This window comes from Oxyura jamaicensis, chromosome 24 (assembly GCF_011077185.1).
Source record: "Oxyura jamaicensis isolate SHBP4307 breed ruddy duck chromosome 24, BPBGC_Ojam_1.0, whole genome shotgun sequence".
Classification (NCBI taxonomy): Eukaryota; Metazoa; Chordata; class Aves; order Anseriformes; family Anatidae; genus Oxyura; species Oxyura jamaicensis.
The window spans coordinates 244,611-264,554 of NC_048916.1; the positions used below are offsets into that span (position 1 = coordinate 244,611).

General features: G+C 44.0%; 1 protein-coding gene across 3 annotated transcripts in view; it reads left to right on the forward strand.

Annotated features, from left to right (window-relative positions):
* The window catches only part of PKNOX2 (PBX/knotted 1 homeobox 2), an 86,024-nt gene that overhangs the window by 31,331 nt on the left and 34,749 nt on the right, over positions 1–19,944 (forward strand). For 2 of the 3 annotated variants that reach the window (XM_035346335.1, XM_035346333.1), the window contains exon 3: positions 18,293–18,377. The gene's annotated coding sequence lies outside the window, so the exon portion shown is untranslated. Of the gene's footprint in view, positions 1–14,485; positions 14,511–18,292; positions 18,378–19,944 lie in introns of those variants that run through there. The other variant, XM_035346334.1, reaches the window with a different exon arrangement.

A 19,944-nucleotide genomic window follows, 5' to 3' on the forward strand; every position in this document is an offset into this window, starting at 1 on the left:
TTTCTTTCTTTCTTTCTTTCTTTCTTTCTTTCTTTCTTTCTTTCTTTTCTTTCTTTCTTTTCTTTCTTTCCTTTTTTGATGAAAAGATGTGCTGTAGTTAGGGTCATAGGGTCACCTAGTTGAGTTGTCTGTGTTGCAAAAGCAACAGGAGTCAGAGATTCCCCAAAAATCCCTGTGGGCAGTGAAAATGGAAAAGAGGGGATTTTCAGAATTCTGCATATTTGGAGTTTTGCATGGCCATTTCTGTAGGAACAAAGGTCCGCAGGTGGGGGGAGATGGAAAAGGAGACAAAAAAGAATTTTTTAAGCTGAGAAGAAGCTTAAAACCACAAGATTTGGCTAAAAAAAAATATATAATAAAAAAAAATCTTGTGGTCTGTGGCTGAGTATTCCATGTTCTTCTGCTAATTTTTGAACCGTATCCATATTAATTAATTTTTAATATTATTATTTTTTTTTTTCCTGAGATGGGAGGTTTCTATCATGCAATCCACGACGTTGAATTAAGCAAATTAAAGGCAGTTTCATGCTGTATTTTTCTCTCAACTGAATCAAACAATGCTGTTGGCATAGAAACAGCCTTTTGTGAAAAGGTCACCTGCAAGAAGGGTGTTTTAGGTGTAATTCAAGGAGATTACATAGGATTAGGGTATGCTCATATATATATTTTTATATAGAGAGGGAGCATATGTATCATAGCATGCATATATATATATACGCATTTGTCCTCATGTGTGCATGCAAGCCCTATATATATATATATGTGCATTTCTTTAAGGAAATATGATAAAGCAGCAATATCCAACTGAGCTGGAAGGTTTGGTAAATTAAAAAGTCTGTGATAAAGGTTTTATTTCCCCTTTTCTTTTCCTTTTTTTTTTTTTCCCTCACATGTGGCAGGGCGATATCTACACGAAGCGCTTCTCCTCTGTGTTTTTGCGCTTGGCTTTAATTAAACCTCAGGCAGGGCTGGAAAAATGTGGCGAGACGAGATAATTGCGCTATTCCCCATGCGGGGCTTGGTGCCATGGAGGGAAAAAGCAAGGAGGAGAAATTTGGGGACAATGCTGTCAAGCCAGGGAGGTGGTCGAGGAGAGCAGAGCTGTGAGCTTTGGGCCAAACAACTTGCTTGGTAGCCCAAAAACTCTAAAACTGCCAGCTTTCATCCCATTTTGCAGTGCTGCATTTTTCCAGTGAATGGGAAAAAACAGTAAAACTGATATTATTTATTTACTTATTTATTGAGATAAGCAGCCTGGATTGCTTTTCTTTGCTTTTTTTTTTTTTTTTTTTTTTTTTTTTTTGGCAAGGAGTATTAAAGTTGAGATCACTGGAAAGTGGCTTTTATATAGGATAGCCCCCCTGTGTACATGTCCCCTGCAGCTCCTGCTGCTGTCTTCCCCCAAATCCCCTAAACTGGTGCCAATGGGAGGGCAGTCCAGTGTTGCAAGATGAACCATAAATCTCACAAAGGTAATATTATTTTTCCTGGGTTTTCCCTACTATTAAGTCCCTTCAACAAAATGCAGTGCACTGAAAATAGCCGTGCCTGGTGGCTTCCTGCACCCACCTTCTGCTAGGTCCCTGTTGGGTTGTAATAGGAGAGAGAGGCACTGGAAATGTGGAAATAGCTGGGAAAAAAAAGGGTTCAGAAAGACTATAATAACAAAACCCCCGTTTCTCGTCTCTTCCCGCATATCTGTAACAGACCATGGTAGCAAACATTTGGTTCAGATTAGTTTTTGGTGATTACAGCTTGTCAGAAAATATTGTTTGCATCCTGCAGGAAATATTATGTTTTAACTTTGTTTTCATTCCAAGAAGTCAAAATATTGATTTTTCATTTTTTCAGGGTAAAATTCCAAAAGCGATTTCTGTTTGGACACATGGAAGCAAAAACTATCAGATCTGTCTGCAGACATGAAATGTTTTGACATTTTAAAATGTTAGTTTCAAATTGACATTTCAACTTAAAATAGCATTAAAATGGCACGGAGTGAAGCTGTTGATTCAAACAAAAATTAAATTTCATCGAGGCATTTTAGAACTTAACATTTTTCTCCATTCTGAACTCATGCTTTGGAGAAAGGAACATTTATTGCTGTTGATGCTCTTTATGCCTTTAGAGGATGCCAGATGGGGAAAAATACAATGTTTCACCCTAGTTTTGCTCTTAAATAATCCCAGCCCCACTATTTGCCATTTTGGACACCCCCCCCCCCACAAACAAAAAAAAAACAAAAAACAAAAACAAAAAAAAAAAAAAAAAAGCTTTTCCCATGCTAAGCTAGCGACACATTGGAATGAATCAAATGGCATCATAGGGATTTATTCATTGAAATTTTGCCTTTGGGATTTGCAATCTTGCCCTGAGATTTTGCCTTTTCCCCCTGGAGGAACTTGCTCTGCAGATGGATGGGGACAGCGTTTGATGTCCTGGGGTGGCAGTGGGGGCTCTTCCATGGGACATCTTTCGACTTGCCCCCTTTGACAGGGAAAAAAAAGCAGAGAGTTTTTTTCTACCTAGGTGCAATATTGGATATATCACCGCATATTCCTCTGAGTGAAAAAAATACGCTGAAATAAGTCAACTGAAAAAAAAAAAAATCACGAAATAACGCTTGTATTTATTCCCATGTTGGTTGGTGGCCAAATACCATCGCCCGCCGGCATTGGAGGTGGGCTGCATCTATTCAGCTGGGAGCAGCTGTGTAGGAGATTAGCCAATAATATCTCAACGGAGAGTAGAAAAGCTACAGTGAACCTCAAATCGCTTTTGCTCTTATTTATCCAAGAGCCTGCAGCTCCCATTTCAAGGTAAATAAAATGGGGACAAACACCAGAGTCGAAAAACAAGCTGTGTCCAGTGCGGGTGGCCATACGGAAAGTGCACCAGGCAGCGGGTTGGCTTCCATGGGTATGCAATTAATTAGTTGGCTGCATTTCCAATTCAGTTGTGATTGTTGGTGATTTTTTTTGTTTTGTTTTGTTTTGTTTTGTTTTGTTAGGTCCTATTTTGGGGCAGGTGCATCTGGAGGTTTGAGGCAAAGCTGATATCAGGAGTCCTGCATGGCTGGGAGGGATTTGTAGATCATAGAATCACAGAATTGTGGAATATCCCGAGTCAGAGGGGACTCACAAGGGTCTTCAAGTCCATCTCCTGGCTCCATATAGAACCACCCAAAACACAGGCCCTATGTCTGAGAGCGTTGTTCAAATGCCTCTTGAACTCTGACAGGCTCGATTCTGTGACCCTGGGGAGCCTGTCCCAGTGCCTGACCACCTTTGGGTGCAGAACCTTTCCCTAACCCCCACCCTGACCCTCCCCTGTCCCAGCTCCATGCCATCCCCTCAGGTCCTGTCACTGTCCCCAGAGAGCAGAGCTCAGCGCCTGCCCCTCTGCTCCCCTTGTGAGGGAGCTGCAGGCCGCCATGGGGCCTCCCCTCGGCTTGCTCTGCTCTGGGCTGAACAAACCAAGGGACCTCAGCCACTCCTCACACGTCTTCCCCTCCAGACCCTTCACCATCTTTTTAGCCCTCCTTTGGGCACACTCTAGTAGTTTTATGTCCTTTTCTTACTGTGGTGCCAAACCTGCACACAGTGCCTGAGGTGAGGCCTCACCAGGCAGAGCACAGCCGGACAGTCCCTTCCCTTGGTGCCAGCTAGCAACGCCGTGCCTGAGGCACCCCAGGGTGTGGTTGGCCCTTTTGGCTGCCAGATCATGGTGATTTGGGTGTTTTCCCAGGTGCCAATGGAGGGGTTGGGGCAGAGTGCTCCCTTTAGTGTGGCAGTGACAAGGAGGAGTCATATTGTGGGTTGATGTGGTGTTGGTTAGAGAAAGGGCATTTCTGAATGCAAAAAGGTGATGAGCACCATGTGTCTGCAGCCAGAGATGTTGGAAGAAGGTTTTGCTTCTTCTCATGGTTCTTCCATCACCCCAACAAAGAAACCCAGAAAAATGCTTTTGGGGCACTGTTTTTGGAATTTCTAGTGGTGCCGCTTGATGTCTCTTAAGTGAAGGGAAATCCATGCTTTTCCCTGACAGTCTCATTTTTGCCCACCAACTCCTTCTCCTAGACAGCTCCTCTTCCAATAGAACAACAACAACAACAACAAAACTTTGGAAGCAGACAGCTCCTCTTCTTTCCACAAGTTAGGACAAGGAAATATTGAACAGAGAGGATATTTCAGCTTTGGGAAAATTTCCAGCTCCACTGGGTCCCTCAGTGGCTTTTTTTGAAAAGATCCTCTCAAGTTTGACCAGAATTGATGGCCAAGGCTACAACTGCAGAGTGCTGTTTCCAGCCTAAATTGCCAAACGAGGTGATAAATAGTCTCTTTGGGGGGATTTCGTTTAATATCTGAAGTCACTTTATAGCAGTATTTGATTTTTATGGCAGTCTTTGGGCAGTTGGTTTGAGTCATGCTTCTGTGTAGCATAGCCACTGACACGGGATCAGCTCTCCTCAGAAGGGTCAGTGCGTTACGAATTGCTGCTGTTTAATAAATGCACAAAGAAATCTACATCCAGAAGTTGCTCACAACCATGCTTTGTTACTCTAGGCATGTGGGAAGCAGATAATCAATTTTCAAGAATTTTCAAGAATTTGCCTTTTTCTTATTTGGAATTTGATTAAAAATAGAGCAATTCTCAACTTCTATGGAAATAAAAGTACAGCATGATGATGATCTGGGAACATCCTAACATGAAGTTTCTGGAGTGTTACACTGCTAACTGTGAACTTTATAGCTTCCACTCATTTTCTTTGAATACTAATAACTAACAAATGCGGATCAACACCGATTAACAGGTCAACAGCGTGGGTTAACACCACACCAAACACTCTGCAGGGTAAACGCCGCATCAGCGCTTATGCTCAAATTGCCAGATTTAATTCTGATGAAAAAAATCCTGAAAATATGCATTTTACCATGAGAAATGCCAGGTTTCCTGGAACTAGATTTTTAATGGAAGATTTCTGTGATTTTTTTTTGGTGTGCACTGACTGCAGACGTCGGTAATAACAACTTGCACTGAGGTGCACATAGCACATGCAGCTCAAATCTATCAGAGACTTACTGCAGGCTATTAATAGTTTATTAACTCCGTTTAAACTCTGCCTAAATGTTCCTGGTGTGCCAAGTGTCTGCATAGAAATTATGAAGAAAAGAGCTTTTTAATAGAATTACAGATTGTGTCAAGGCACGTTTGCAACTTGTGCCCTGCCCTGCATAGCCACATTTCTGAAAATAATGGTGTGCATATAGCATTTGTGAAGAACTGGGGATATTGTGCTTTTTGTAAGAATTGAAGTGTCACCAAAAAGAAGTGCTTCCTGAAAGCTCATTTCAAGACTTGTTTCTTGCTGAGCCAACCCAAAACTTGGGGTTTTGCATGTGCAACAAAAAGCAGGCTGAGTTTTGCTTTTACTGCTGCTTATATTGGAGTGACTCAGGTAACAGGAGATTGATCAGCCCCAAACTTTACAAATTCATTCCCATAAGAAGAGGAGTTTTTCCAGCCCACTCCTGCCTATGGGGAAATAAAAGTTTGGGGAAGGGATTACAGATGACAAAAAAAAGATCTGCCACTGGAAGATTGGTGGGAACCTATAATTTATACTTGCTGTCGTTGCTAATCCTCACCTATGGGGATCCCATCATTTGATCTCAAGCACTCCCTTCCTGCCAAACATGGAAAAAATACATTCTTTTTTCATCTCCCCACTTCACTTTGCTGTGATGTTTCTTTGTCTTCCACCAGTCCCCGGGTATTGAGAGTCAAGCCAGGACATTAATATTGATGCAGACCTCAGTTATTAGGAGCCGCATTTCTGAGCGTGCCAGCAGCATATAAATACTATTACTGGGTAATTAGTGAGCATCAAGCTGAGTTTGGATCTAGCAGGGCTTAGTGTCCTACTTTTGTGGGATTTTTCTGCATGGAGTTGTTGGGGTTTTGCCCCCAGTAGGAGCTGAAGGCTGGGTGGAAATCCCAGCTTGGGAGCACCTGGTTGTTCAGTGAAATGGAAAGAAGCAAAATAGAGGTAAACATGGAAGGAAAAAAACCTTTCAGGGTTTTTCATTTTTGAAAACCTTGTGTATTTGAAGTGCAAAGTCGTTTCCGAGTTTCTTATTCAAATTTTCCCATTTTTTTTGTCTGCTTCTATCCCTTCTTCCCAGAATGGGGTTTCTTGGTTTGCATTTTCTCCTCCTGTGCCATGTTTTAATTTTGGTCCTGCAGTCTTGTAAAGTTTGAGAAGGCTTCAGCATCGCCAAAGGGCAAATGCAGCACTACTGCTCAGCAGCTTGCTGAGGGCCAGAAATGTTGCAGATCTCCCAGCCTCCCAGAACAGCAACCATCTCATACTTAAAAAAAAAAAAAATGCAATGGGGAAAAATAACAAACAGCTAATTATTTGGGGAGGGTTGGGGGAGGGGATAACATCCAAAACATCTGGATTATGTTGGATCCAAAAAATAGGTGCTCCTTGTGTTTCCTCACTCTCCAGCCTTTTCTGGACTGCAGATACCCTTTTATTTAACCCTCTCCTCCACTTCCTTCCCCCCAGCATATTCAGGAAGGGTTTTTCCACCCAAATGGAGACAAGGAGACAACACAGGTCCATGGCTCCATCCCCAGATCCTTTGCTTTATCCCACGTTGGTGCCCTTACCAGCTTCTACTGAAACACTGTGTGAATAATTCAGGGGCATTTTGCATCTTTTATAGCTCTGAACTTCGACTAAAAGGAGTTTCGAGATGGTGCTGCCTGTGCAATAAAGTATGAATGTGGCTGAAGGCGAAAAACCTCAATCTTGCATGAGTGAAAAGGGACGTGGATGGGGAGGTGACAGTAGCGGGTGCTGGGGAAGCCTCTGAATGCTGAGAGCTCTTAGAAGTGGTTTAACACATTATTTTCATGTGTCGACATGGGTGAAAGGGCATTCGCTTGCAGGCTGGAAAGCATAGCTTGGCCCCAGTGTTTCCCTGACCGGGACTGTCAAGGGAACTGGGGAGGTTTGGGGTTTGTCATTCCCCGTGGGGAGCCAGCAGGGAAGTCAAGGCTTTGCGCTGCACGTGGTGAATCACCGCGGCTCACCGCTCCAGGGGACAAAGCCACCTTCCTGCTCTGCCCCAGGCCACCCCATGTTACCAGCCCCGTGGTTTTTGCAGCTCGGTCGCTGCTGTTCTCTAGTGTTGGGTTTCCTTCTTCATGGGGTGTTTGAGTCAAACCTTACTGTTTTAAGGACTCTTCATTGTCCGAGGCTTTTAATACAGTTGCTGGGGGCGAACAGGAGAGGTGCAGCCTCATTAGCGGCGTGCTAATGGGCACACGTCCATGTCCCCTGCTTTGGGATGCTAGCAGAGGCCTGTTCCTTCAGGGGCTGGCTGCAGCCCTGGGGCCATGTAAGCACCAACATGTGGGCTTTGGCAGGCGTCTGCATCAAGAAGCTGGAAGGATTTTAAATTCCTAACTAATTTCTTTTCCACAAAACAAATGAATCTTCAGAAGGGTGTTTTGTCGCAGCTGCTAAGCCATTAAATTTATCTGAGTCGTTTACAGTTTGTGATGGGACTGTTAATGGCCTGATGTGGGGATCAACATCACTTAAAGACATGGAGGTTGGTTCCTTCATTCCCCCTCCCCCCCCTTTTTTTTGTTGTTGTTTTCCCTTTTTTCCTTTTGGTTTTTAAGTTGCTTCTGGATTTGCCCCAGAGACACAAAGCTGTGTTTGGAAAACGTCAGCTCTGTGTCCCCAGCCCCTACGTCACTCCGGGGCAGCTCGGGCTGAAAGCACAAACCACAGCCCACCCAGGGGGATGTGCCGCCCTGCTACTACTTACAGCTTCAAAGTACCTGTCCGTGATATGAAACATGCCATAAAATGAATATATTCCAGATGTCCCTACAGATTCCCATCGGCTTCGCTATCCACCTGAAGGCGGCTGATGTGCTGAGGCTTCTCAGCATCCATCGCCTTGTTTGCATGGGGCTTCACTGCCCAAAAGCATGGGCTGGTGGTTTGCTCGGCATTCCTGTGGCTAGCAGGGCAGTGGAGGGGGCCAGCTGGCCTGCAGGGTGATGGGGTGATCTCCCTTCTTTGGATCAGGGAAAGAGGTCTCCATCCTTAGGTTTTGGTGAGATCTTCATCCTCGTGGACACGGAACCTCTCCTTGGAAGGTCTGCATTCACACATTAGGGAGGGTCTCCATCTTTGTAGCTTGGGGGGTCTTCATCCTCAGGGCTGGGAGGCCCCACATCCTTGGGTTTTGAGGATCTCCACTTTTGTAGTTGGGGGGACGAGGGAGTTGCCATCCTAGGAGCTAGGTATACTTCTCTCATTGGGGTGAGGAGGGTCTTTATCCTTGGTTTTTGTGGTGCTCCATGCTTGGAGCTGAGGGATCTTTACCTTCAGAGTTGGGGGACCTTCGTCTTCTGGTTATGGGGATCTTCTTCCCTGAGGTTGCTAGAGTTGCTTTGTCCTTGGAGTTGGCAGATCTCCATCCTCAAAGGCAGAAGATGTCCATCCTTGGACGATCTCCATACATGGGGTTGGTGGCAGTGGTGGGATCTCCATCCTTGAAGGTTCTCCCTGATCAGGGTTGGGGGATCTCCAGCCATGGAGGCATCTCCATGCTCAGAGGACCTCCGTCCTAGATCCTGGACAAAACCAGGACCCATCGTGTCCTCCATACAACACCCACCTTGCATGAGAGCCATGGGTGTCTGGCCAGGCTCCTGCCCTTGGGCAGCTGCAGTTTTGGTATGATGTGAACCTGTACCTGTGAGCGGTGCCTACTTTGCAGCCAGCTTAGCAACCACAACCTTTATTTATTTAAAAGCACCACAGAAAACACACAGGGCAAATGTTTGGTGTTGGATGGGGTATTTTCAGAAGACAGGACAACAATTTCCTTGGTACCGTCAGTATTAGGGCCCAGTTGGCTGGAAGGACCGTATAAAAGCTGGAGTACTGGTGGTGTGGAAGGCAGTGAAATAGGTACAAAGCTAGAATTATTATTCATAGCTAATACATTGCATGGCACTAATTAATTTTTAAACAGACTCACTGGGGACCTCATTGCTAAAACATGATGTTTTCTCCTCCGGCACCATAACTGTTAACTCAAAACAAAGCAGAAGAAAGGAAGATGAACCTCAGCGCCCACGATACAGCATCGGAGCCACCCACTTGTGAAGGGGATTTCTCCAATGGCCAAATCCTGCCACCGGGGTTGGGCCAAGGTCAACCAGCTACACCCCCTCCAAGGGGATTTTTTTTGAGGGTGAGTCAAATCCAGCTTCCCTGAAGTGCAGAAGTATTACCTTAGCTGAGAGCATGCTGGGAGCAAAGGGAAGAGCTATTTTTGGCTCTGCTCTCACCTGTCTCGCTTTACCCGAGCATGGCTTTCCTGAATATTTTTAGCCGTGTTTTATTAACAGTCTTGCAAGCCCCAAACCAGGGGATCATACCATTGCACAGTTACTTGCTCGTAGACAAGTTATTTTATTCAAATACTCATTGGGAGTGCTAAGAATGGACTTCCCTGAACATACTTATTGTCACTGGCATCTAGCAGAAATCAACATCCAAATATATTTATCTGACATTTCCCATCACGTGATGTGTGGACTATTGCTCCTAACACAGCCAAAGTTGTAAATGCTTTATCTTTGTGTTTAAGTGTTCTTTTTATCAGGCTGGACACTTTTCTCACCATCCCCTTGAGTCTACCTATTAATTCCAACACTTCAATTTTCATCAGGTTGCATTTCTCCAAAAGAATGAGAATTTATCAAGCTTCTGCAAAACTGTTTTTAAAAAAAAAAAAAAAAAAAAAAAACATCAAATTTGATGGTTCTATTTCCACCCCCATGTTTACCTTTTCATTTAAAAATTAGGAAATTTGGTGGGTCAGGCCAAATCTTCTCTGCTAATGTCCAGAGCAGGTGATACCAGGGTCTGGTCTGAACTGGACTGGGGGCAAGGATTTATAACTGCAACATTGCAATATTATTATTTTTTGTTGTTGAGGGGCGGTTTCGTTGGGTGCTGGTAGCAGCCCCAGGGTCATAGAGTGCTGCAATCACAAACACCCCCAGACGGGGTGATTTCTGTTTCCATATGGAAAAGGGATGTGGCATCTGGCTTCACTCCCAGCAGCTGGCAGCTTGAAGCCTGTGTTTTGCGTGGTGTGGAGTAAAGAGAAAATAAAGTGTCGAATTGTTTGGCATTATCAAGGATTTCTGCTCCCCAGGACTCCTGCATAAAGAGATGGAAATTTTAGCTGCTGGAGCCAAGAAACACACAGAAGTATATGAATTTATTACATTTTATCTCATTCCCCTGCAAACAGCGCTGGAAATGTCAAAAGATCATCTATTGTTTCATCATTTATAAAGAATTTTTGTTTTCTAGTTGTAATTTCTTTGATGCATGGCTGAGGGAAAGGGAAAGAAATTGGAGCAGGAGATGGCAGGTTGAATGTGCAGTTTGTCTGGCCGCAAAGCTACATGCATTTAAATTTCTCACATCCCAGTTTTTAATTTAACAAATGTAATTAAGGATGGGGTAGGTACTCGGATTATTCATTTACTCCAGATGGAAAAATTAAATTGAATGCAAATTCTGTAATCAGACATGAAGTTGAGAATGTCGGACGTGATGGGGAAGCGTCAGCACATTAATCGGACCACTTTCCCTAAACAGCCCCCAAATCTAGAGCCAGGGATTATTTGAATAATTGAGCTGGCATTTGATAAGATATCTGATTGCTGATATCTCCTTAAGATGGAGCCCTAATTGTAATTCTCCATCAAGAAGGATTAATCTGTGTAACAGAGTGCATAGGGAATAGCGCAGTGTCAGGCTGCCTCACTTGAGTTTTGGTCTTTTATCGAGGGCTGCCATTCCCAGTAAGTGTGCCAAAATGCTTTATCACTTTTCCTGGTACACTGTATGTGAGATGGGAGGCCAACAGGTATCATGGCTTGGCCCTGGGATTTCAAGACTGCCTGAGTCCCAGAAGTGTTGCCCATAGCCTTGGGTGTTGGGGCTGCATTTTGGAGGTGCCTTCCATCCTTGCAGAGGGATTTCTCAAGAGTTGCACCAATGTTTTAATATCCATACCGAAGATTACCTTCGCTTCTCTTCTTTGTGGTGCAATTAAACCCTTAGTTACCTGCGAAACAGAGAAATGAGGAGACTTGCCCCCATCTTCAGAAGACCTCATTGGACCATGACTCTGGCCACTATGCTGGTCCTCTGATGGGTCACAGCCATCGGAAAGCTGTTGGGAGTGGATGGACATTGACTCCCAACTCAGCCTTGGCTGGGGTAGCAAGAGGAGTTTCCCCTCAGTCTGGTGGCAGACACCCAGTCACAATCATGGATTTCTTTTCTTGCATTTCCTCAGCAATTCACTTCAGAGAAATAGCATTTCTGTAGTCTTTTTCACGACTTGCAGCGTTTGCTCCTCTTGAAACAAGACATGGCAGGACAGGGAGGTTGGGATAGAATTTGCTTCTTAAATCCCACACCATGGCAGATACTAGAAATAATTTTAAACAGTCATTGTTTTTGCTGAAAAAGATGATTTAAATTAAGAACAAAACAAAACACACTTCCTTCAATGTTGAATATCTGGAGTTATAAACAAATAATGATTGCAGTCTTTCTTTCTCACCTCCTGTATCTAGCAGTAAATGAAAAAAAAATGGCAAAGAGATAAAGCTTCAAAGATATCTTGTTTTGAGAGCATGCATACTGTGGAACAAAATGTAAATGAAATTTAAAAAAAAGCGGGGGGGGGAGGGGGAACACTCATGAGCCCTCCCTGTAGTTGCTAGAATTGCTCAGCAGTGAAAAGGGCAGCTCATATCTCTGTTTTCACTAAAGTAAAGCCAAATGCAGTGATTTCTTCCTTTTCTTACCATCCCACCTCCTCCTGTGGCTGGGTGCTAATATCCACTTCTGTTAAATGGGTGCATTAATTATGTCAGCAATGTAATTTTAGCCCAAGTGCATGCGTTCAGACAATTTCTTTGGTCAGCATTCACACTCCACAACTAGAAGGGCATGATTTCCCCCCAAAACTTAAATCACTTGAGACGAGTTGGGTGTTATCTTCAAGGTTGCAAATTGCTTGTTTGCTCCTCCAGCTGGAGCTCTTAATTCAGAACAATTAGCATGCCATTTAAAACAGAAACAAAGCATATGGAGGTGATCCCAGGGAAAAGAGCCTTGTTGGTTTGGAGAACCCCAGCACATTGCCTGGCATTTGCAGAACCAACTGCTTGACTCCAGTTTGTTTTTCTTTTTGACATCCCAGCTGAACTGGTGGGCATCATGGGGAGTGATACGGATACCTAGAAGCTTACCCCCCAAAAAACATTGAGCACTAAGCTGAGTGATGCTTTCTATCAAAGCAAGAACCAGCTTGGTCTCTCCACTGGACTACAAATAAAGTGTTCATTGTTGGGACAAATTCACCATTGAGAGTATTGTCACCACTGTGTCTAGCCCTAAAATATTGCATATTGACCACACCTGTGAATACTAGAATAGTGCCCAGCTTGCTTGGCAAAGCCCCTTTTCAGTGCTACAAAATGCCACTCCAGCTCCCTCCTTCAAACCTTTCTGCAGCATCGTTACAGGTACCTGCTATCTACTTGCTCAGGTTCCTTTTTTTGATGCAGGTAAATGACAAAAGTGTAAATCTGAAAATAACCCCCCTCCCCCCCCAAATCCTCAGTGGTGAGCGAGCTCAATCTTTTTAATGAATTTCTGTGCCAAGAAACGAAGAGGTGAGCTACTTGCTTTTGTGCAAGGAAATAAAGCACTTTATTAGCATTTTATTATGTGAGATTGTGTAAAATATTGCTACACTGGAAGATGCTGCATTTTTGCAGTCTGGTGGCAGCTCTTGGGACAGTGTCTGTCTGCTTGCCTTCCTTCCTTCCGTCTTTCCATGCCTCCACTTTTTTCTCATGTGGCTCTTTTTCTCATGTGGCACTATAATTGTACAAAATTTGATTAAAAGCACTCAAGAATTTCTTTTTCTTGTGAAAAAGAAAAAAAGAAAAAGCCAAATATTTTCCCTCAAGTCTTTGTAGGAATCAGCATTGCCTAATGTATTATATCACAGGAGTTTTTCTGATTCTCCCACAAATGATCTGTGCACCTTCCCAATGTGCTTTTCTGCCCTAAAGCTGGCACTAGGGTTTTTGAGAAGTCCTGCAGCATGAATTCCCCCAGACCTGCAGACAGTCAGGCTGTGAAAGCCACGCAGGTCGTCTTTAAGAGCTTTTCTGCAAACCCTTTCCTGCTATTCCCTGTCTGAGGATGGATGGAGGCAGCATCGGCAAATCTGAATAACTAATCAGAGTCCTCATTAACCCCCTGCAGAGATGCTCAAACATTCACTTTGCTGTTTGTGAAGCAGAAAAAAAAAGGGGGGGGGGGGGGGACGCCGGGGGGGGGAGGGGGGGGGAACAAAAAAAAAAAAAAAAAACTGCATTAAAATTGATGTGTTATTAATCCCACTGTTCCAGACCTCATGGGCACCGAATTTTCCTCCATCTCGCCTGAGGCTGAACAGTATGGTGCCACTTCTGTGGGGCACTTTGACTTTCCATTATTTATCGGTGTGACGCTTTTGTTCCCCATGCCCAGATGTGCACACATGTGCACCGGGGGTGGTCTCCAGTACTTCCATACGTGCCCCCCCCTTGGATGATGCAAATCACCTATAGAGGGGCTGGGCTCTGCTGGTGAACTCAACTGGCTCATATCCTGGGTACGTCTCACCTTGATGCTGGGTGCCATGGCTTCACTTGTGGAAGTGCAGAAATACCACATGCATATTAGCATGTTTTAAATCTTTTTGCTCTCTTTACCATCTGAGCAATGAAAGAGGTTAGGCATCATCAGGTTTAGCCTGTGGATCAGGGGAGGTGGAAAGATGAAAATGCCATATTGCTCTTTGTGCCTTCAAGCATCCCTACCTTGCAGCTCTGAACCATGTTCAGAGGCTGCTGAAGTTAGAATAGAAATTGCATAGCTGGGAGAAAAAAAAAAAAAAAACACACAAAAAAAAACACCACAAATCAAAGTTTTTTTTGCAATGCTCCTCATTCCAGACTGCACTGGCTGTTGGAGCTGCATCACTGTGCTTGGGGAGCCATGATCACCCCTTGGGTAAGGCTGGAGCTCCTAAAAGAGTAAACCTGAAAATTGAGCTTTTATACTGTTCTGCTCATGTACAGGGTTTCTCTGGTTTTCACCACGGATGTAGAGTTTGGGGCCGGCACAACTTGCAGCAGACTCCTAAGTGTAGAGTGGGTAATAAAAATAATTCAGCAAAGCATTATTAGGGGGACTTCACTCTTTGTTATTTTCACTCAAAGGAGCTGGTATTAAATTTGTTAAAAACCAATAGCCACAATTAAACAGCACCGACCTGCTGACATTAGAAGCATTGTGATCTGCTCACACTGGAAGCAAGGCAACTTGCCAGAAAACATCTTCTGTCAGAGCTTAAAAACCCTAGTTTTTTTGCAAAAATCCTGGAATATTTTTTTTCTAACTAAATAACATCTTAATTAGCATTTCCTTACCCTTATTTAGATGTTTATTAACAGAGATGCTCTAGAGTACCATTTGTTTGCAGCCTGGGCACGGGCTGAGGTCGTGGGATGCTGGTACCTGATCTGGGATCCCATCTCTGCTGTTGTGTGTCATTCAGGTCGGGAAGATGGGGATTTAGGGTGTTTTGGGGATTGCTGTTGATGCAGTCCATGCCATGACATGATGCAGTTGTTATTGCCATCGACAGGTGTCTCATTTGTAACCCTCCTACAGATGCTGCACGTGACAGTGGGTACCCACGACACTGTGTGTCTCACCAGCTTGTGTTGCCTACAGTGGAACATCTTGGAGAGGCATCCCCTCCGTTCCTTCCGCATCAGGAGAACTTCAAAGGCCTCTGCTAAACTTCAAAGGATGCCTTTTGAAGTTGCTAAAAGTGTGTGCTGGCTGAAAAAGACTTATCTCCCTTTGCAAGGGTGTTTGGGGAAATGTTGCTGGTGGGGTTGGCTATTTGCGCTCTTCATGACAGGGACAAAAATTGCATCTTTTGTGCAGAAACCACACAAATGCTGTGTTTATGTCCTGTCAGTGCAGGTACATGCAGCGTCCGAGATCTCAGCCCTGATCATCTCCAAAGAAGAAAATCTGCATCGCTTGGGACTGCAGAGCCTGCCAAAGCTATTTTAGCACTAGCAAAGCCCTATTTATCTGCACCTTTTCTTCCAGTTCTCATGTTTTGTTTCTGCAGCAAGCCCAGATGACAAAAGTCTCTCCCGTGGGAGGAGAAAAGACTCTACAGGGGTGACAGATTGCTGCAAAATACAAAGTTTCTGTAACATTGTCAGGACAAATCCAAAGCAGATCAAGTCCTGGGTCCTTGACAGGTATTTGGCGTCAGCCCTTGCATGCTTTTCCAAGGCACGAGCCCATTGGTTTTTTATTCCTGATCGTAAATATCCTTAATGATATTTAAGTTGCTGTTGCAGTTGGCGAGTATGGGAACTCAAGACCCATCTGAGTGTTTAGCATAGCCCAGATTAAGTCTCTAAACATTTTGGCAGGACTTACACGTGCCTGAGGAGTCAAGAGGCTTCTTGTCCTTTCTGCTCCTTCACCAAGGTTTCCATGTTTGGAGGTTTTGGGTCCAATGTCTGGATGGAAGAAGAAGGTTTTGCAGCAAGAGCAGAAGCAGAAATGTGTGCTCAAACAATAGTGTTGGGAAGTCAGATGGTATTTTGGAAGGTTGGGTGGAGAAATCACATGGGTGATACTGAAACACACTGTACAAACAGCTATTTTGCATTATCACTGTTGGGCTGTTTCTGCAATGTTTTGCCTTGAAATCACCCACTTGCTTCCAACATGTGGAGGCCTCAATGTCGCAGAGTTTTCCAGGAACGGCACTTTCTGTGGGACCTTCTCCATGGCCCCTCCTCTTCTGTACCCTTGGCTGCAATTGTGGATATAGTGTGTGAAGGCATGAAAACATGAGTGCTGTTATTACAGGGGACTCGGGGTAGAATTACAACCAGAGGGAATGGCTGTCGTGATTCTTCCAGCAGGCGAGGTGAGGCTTTCTGCCAGTGACGTGTTGAAGATGCGTACCGCAGGCATGTGTTGCAGACTGGAGGAGCTCTCCAGTGGTGGTGTGTGGCACGGTAGATCTAGTGGGTGGATCCTGGGGATCTGAGGAGCGCTCCACCAGGTGATACACATCCAGTGCGTATATCAGATGTATACTGGAGGCCTGAGGAGCTCTCTAGAGGTGATGTGTTTCAAGGCGCATGTATCAGATGTACATTCAAGATCTGAGCAGTGGTAGATCAAGGGATACTAGACATATGTTGGTGATCTGAGGAGCTCTGTACCGGGTAACATATATCGAGGTAGACAGATGTATTGAAGATCTGAGGAGCTTTCCAGAGGTGGTGTGTATCAAGGGATGTAGATGTTTAATGGAGATTTGAGGAGCTTTGTAGAGGTGTTATATATAGCACGGTAGATGTATTTGACATACATTGGAGATTTGAGGAGCTCTCTATTGGTGATGTATACGATACATATTGGGAGATGTATCAGAGATATATTGGACATTTTAGGATCTCCAGACCCGTGGTATATATCGTAGATGTATATATCAGACATATATTGGACATCTGAGGAGCTCCCTAGAGGTGACTTATATCAAGGTAGATATATCAGACATATATTGGAGATCTTAGGTGATATTTATCACCTAAGATAGAGGTAATATCTAGAGGTGATGTATATCTGTGTATATATCTCAGAGATCTGAGGAGTTTTGTCTCCTACTGCCTGGTTTTGCCTTGAAATAACCCACTTGCTTCCAGTATCTGTTGGAGGCCTTGGTGTTGTCTGGGTTTCCAGGAATGGCACTTACTTTGCTCATTTTTTTATTTTTTATTTTTTCAGAAAACATGCAAAAGGCATTCGTGTCCATGCCAGTCATTACTCAGTCCAACTTCACTTTTTACTTTTGTCTGATATGCAGATGGTTTTAGGCAACACATATCTTTTTCGTGATTTTGGTGAGTCTCTGGTCTTGCCAAGGACTAGCACCGATTTGCCAAATTTTAAGTTGCCCTTACAGACCATCTCCTGTGTTGTTGTTTTTCCCTTTCCCATTCCTTTTCCCTGTCCCTGTCCATGTCCATGTCCCTTTTCTTTTTTTCTTGTTTCTTTTCCTTTTTTTTATTTTTTTCCTTTTTATTTTTTTCCTTCTTCTTTTCTATTTTTTTTTTTTTGACATGGGAAGCACTGCAGAGAGGGAGATCTGTGAAGGCATTTAGTGAGATAATTAAAGCTGAACTGAAAAATACAGTAATTTGCAGACATGCTTAAGTGGGTTAGGCAGCTAAATCCCATTTAGGCAGAGAAATTTTGCCGCTTGATCTGGTTGGATGGGCCTAGAAATCCCAATCTCAGCCTCCTTAAAGACCAAATCCTTGGGAGATGCAGCATCATCTCTAACATTTGTATGGACTTTTGCTTATTAAGTAACCTCTTGATCCAGCTCTCCTTGTTTGTGAATTATTTTTTTTCCTAATTCACGCTGTCTGAGCTGGAGTGTAAAAGGCATATTTACACTCAAGCAATGATTATAATTAACCCCAGGGATGGTGACAGCCAGTGCAAAACAGGGGCATGGCCAACAGCAGCAGCAGCTTCACAGCTTTTCCCCTATTTTCTCCATTTCAGACCCAGATCGTACTGCTAACCCGCTGTGAGATCCCGTGCCAGGGATTTGCCACCACTGAGGAGCAGCAGGGGACAGGACGGATATTCCTTTGTGGATATACTGGCACGTCTTCATTTTCCAGACACATCTTGGTTCGCCCTTTAAAACTCTGTTTTATTTTTGCCTTCCTTGGAGATGTCCAGAGCTGCCTGGGCATGTCCCTGGGGTCAGATCTAGCTCAGTCACTGGCCCATCTTTCCCAGGGGGGAAAGCTTTCCAAAGGGGTTGTTCCCACCTGTGTTTTCCTTGGTTCTACATTCTGCCCCATCCTGCAAAAAACATGCTGTAAGAGCAGACTTGCCTATCGGCGATGACCACAGTGGCTTCACTGATGATACCAAAGGACCTAGCACAGAAAGCTTCATCCTCTGCTTAATATTTAATCTTTTCATTTAATTGTTTTCTTTCAGTATTCAATATTTCACCATTTACTTTCCCAGGTCGTGACCCATACCCAGAAGTCTTGCTTTTGGGGCTGGGGGAGAACACCTGAAGGACAGCAGCTCCCTGAGCACCCCCCAAACGGTAAAGTGGCTTCATTTTATATTAATTGGGCAATGATATATATTAATTGACAGGAACATGGTGAGTTGTGACCTCAGCAGGGCTTTATCTGGGGGATTTCTGCTCTTTTCTGGTACCCCTGTAATTATGTGGCCTCTTCCCTTCTTCAATGAGCATTTAGAGGGGAATTATATATTTTTGCTGAGTTTTCTGTTATTTATTTATTTATTTTAGAAATCAGGCAGTGCAGGGAATCTTGCTTTAAAGCTCAAGTATTGAGAACACATTGTTAAAAGCCATAAAGCCATGGCTATCCTAGAGCAAAACACAGATTTCTATGTAAAAATACCCAAAATATGGGCTGTTATCACTGCAAAATATTGGCAGATCAGTTGGATATGTAGAAATGGTCACCAGTTAAAAATAACTTGAACACAGAGCTTAAAATAAGATGTACATGAAACCAAGGGTCTCACAGTTCTTTAGTCAGCCCCAATCACTAAAATTAGGGCTTGACAGAGTGACAAATGTGTTTGCTCTGTGCCAAAACTGTAGGCACCCAGAGGGTGACAAAGAAAATAAATCTTGTTGGCTGCAACTTTCCTCCTAACAGAGCAAAGAGAAATCTTTGGTCGTTAACAAAACAGACTGAAAACGGAGATGCTACTTTTGATTTGTGTAAATATCCTGGAAAGACGCTTTATCTCTTCCTAAATCAGTGAAGATTAGAGTGGGAGCATCTCAGGGGAAAACCCCAAAGCTATTTTTGTTCTTCCAGCTCAGAGTGAAGCTTTACTTGGTCTGCTGCATGGCAGAGCACAGTGCAAGACCTTTGGCTTCTTTTCTTTGAGTTTTGCCTACTCTGACAGCACTTTTAATAAATGGCAGCCAATAATGGCAGGATTATTTTCCCTGGACTGCCCTTTTAGCCCCAGTTTTCACCAGTCACCTTCCCTTTGGCCAAAAAAACCGGCATTAAGTGTGTGATGAAGTGGCTGAATTTCTCATAGTTCCAGATCGGATGTGGGTTTACCCCATTTCTATTAAAGGTGCAGGTTGGGTTGACCTTGAAAATGCTTCTCTGGTTCATTCATGAGGGCTAGGGGTTACCACATGGACTTATTTTGGGGACAATGCTCCATGCCTTGATGCTGTCTTTGCAATGAGTATTTTGATGTGAGCTGCCTGGTGCTTATAGGGCTCAGTGCCCTACAGTGTGCTTTGGGGACATTGGGTTGCTCCTCTGGAGGAAGCCAAGGCTATGAAAAACATGAGCACATGCCCATAGAGAACACAGCCTGGCCTCCAGCAAGGAGGCCAGATCCAATATATACATCAGACTGTGGCGAGGGCATGCAGACATAGCCAACTGAGGGTATGGAAAGACATGATGCTGGGCGCATGCTTCAATACATTCTGGAGCAGAAGGCTGATGTTGCTCTCAGCAGTTAATGATAGAAATTATCTACCCCAAAGCCACCTTCTGAGACGGTGTTTCCCCTTGGCCCCCATGTTTTCCAGGCACAACCCCTTTTCTGCTTTCCTCCTGAAGCCTGCACATCCCTGGAGAAGCAGATTTGAGGCCAGG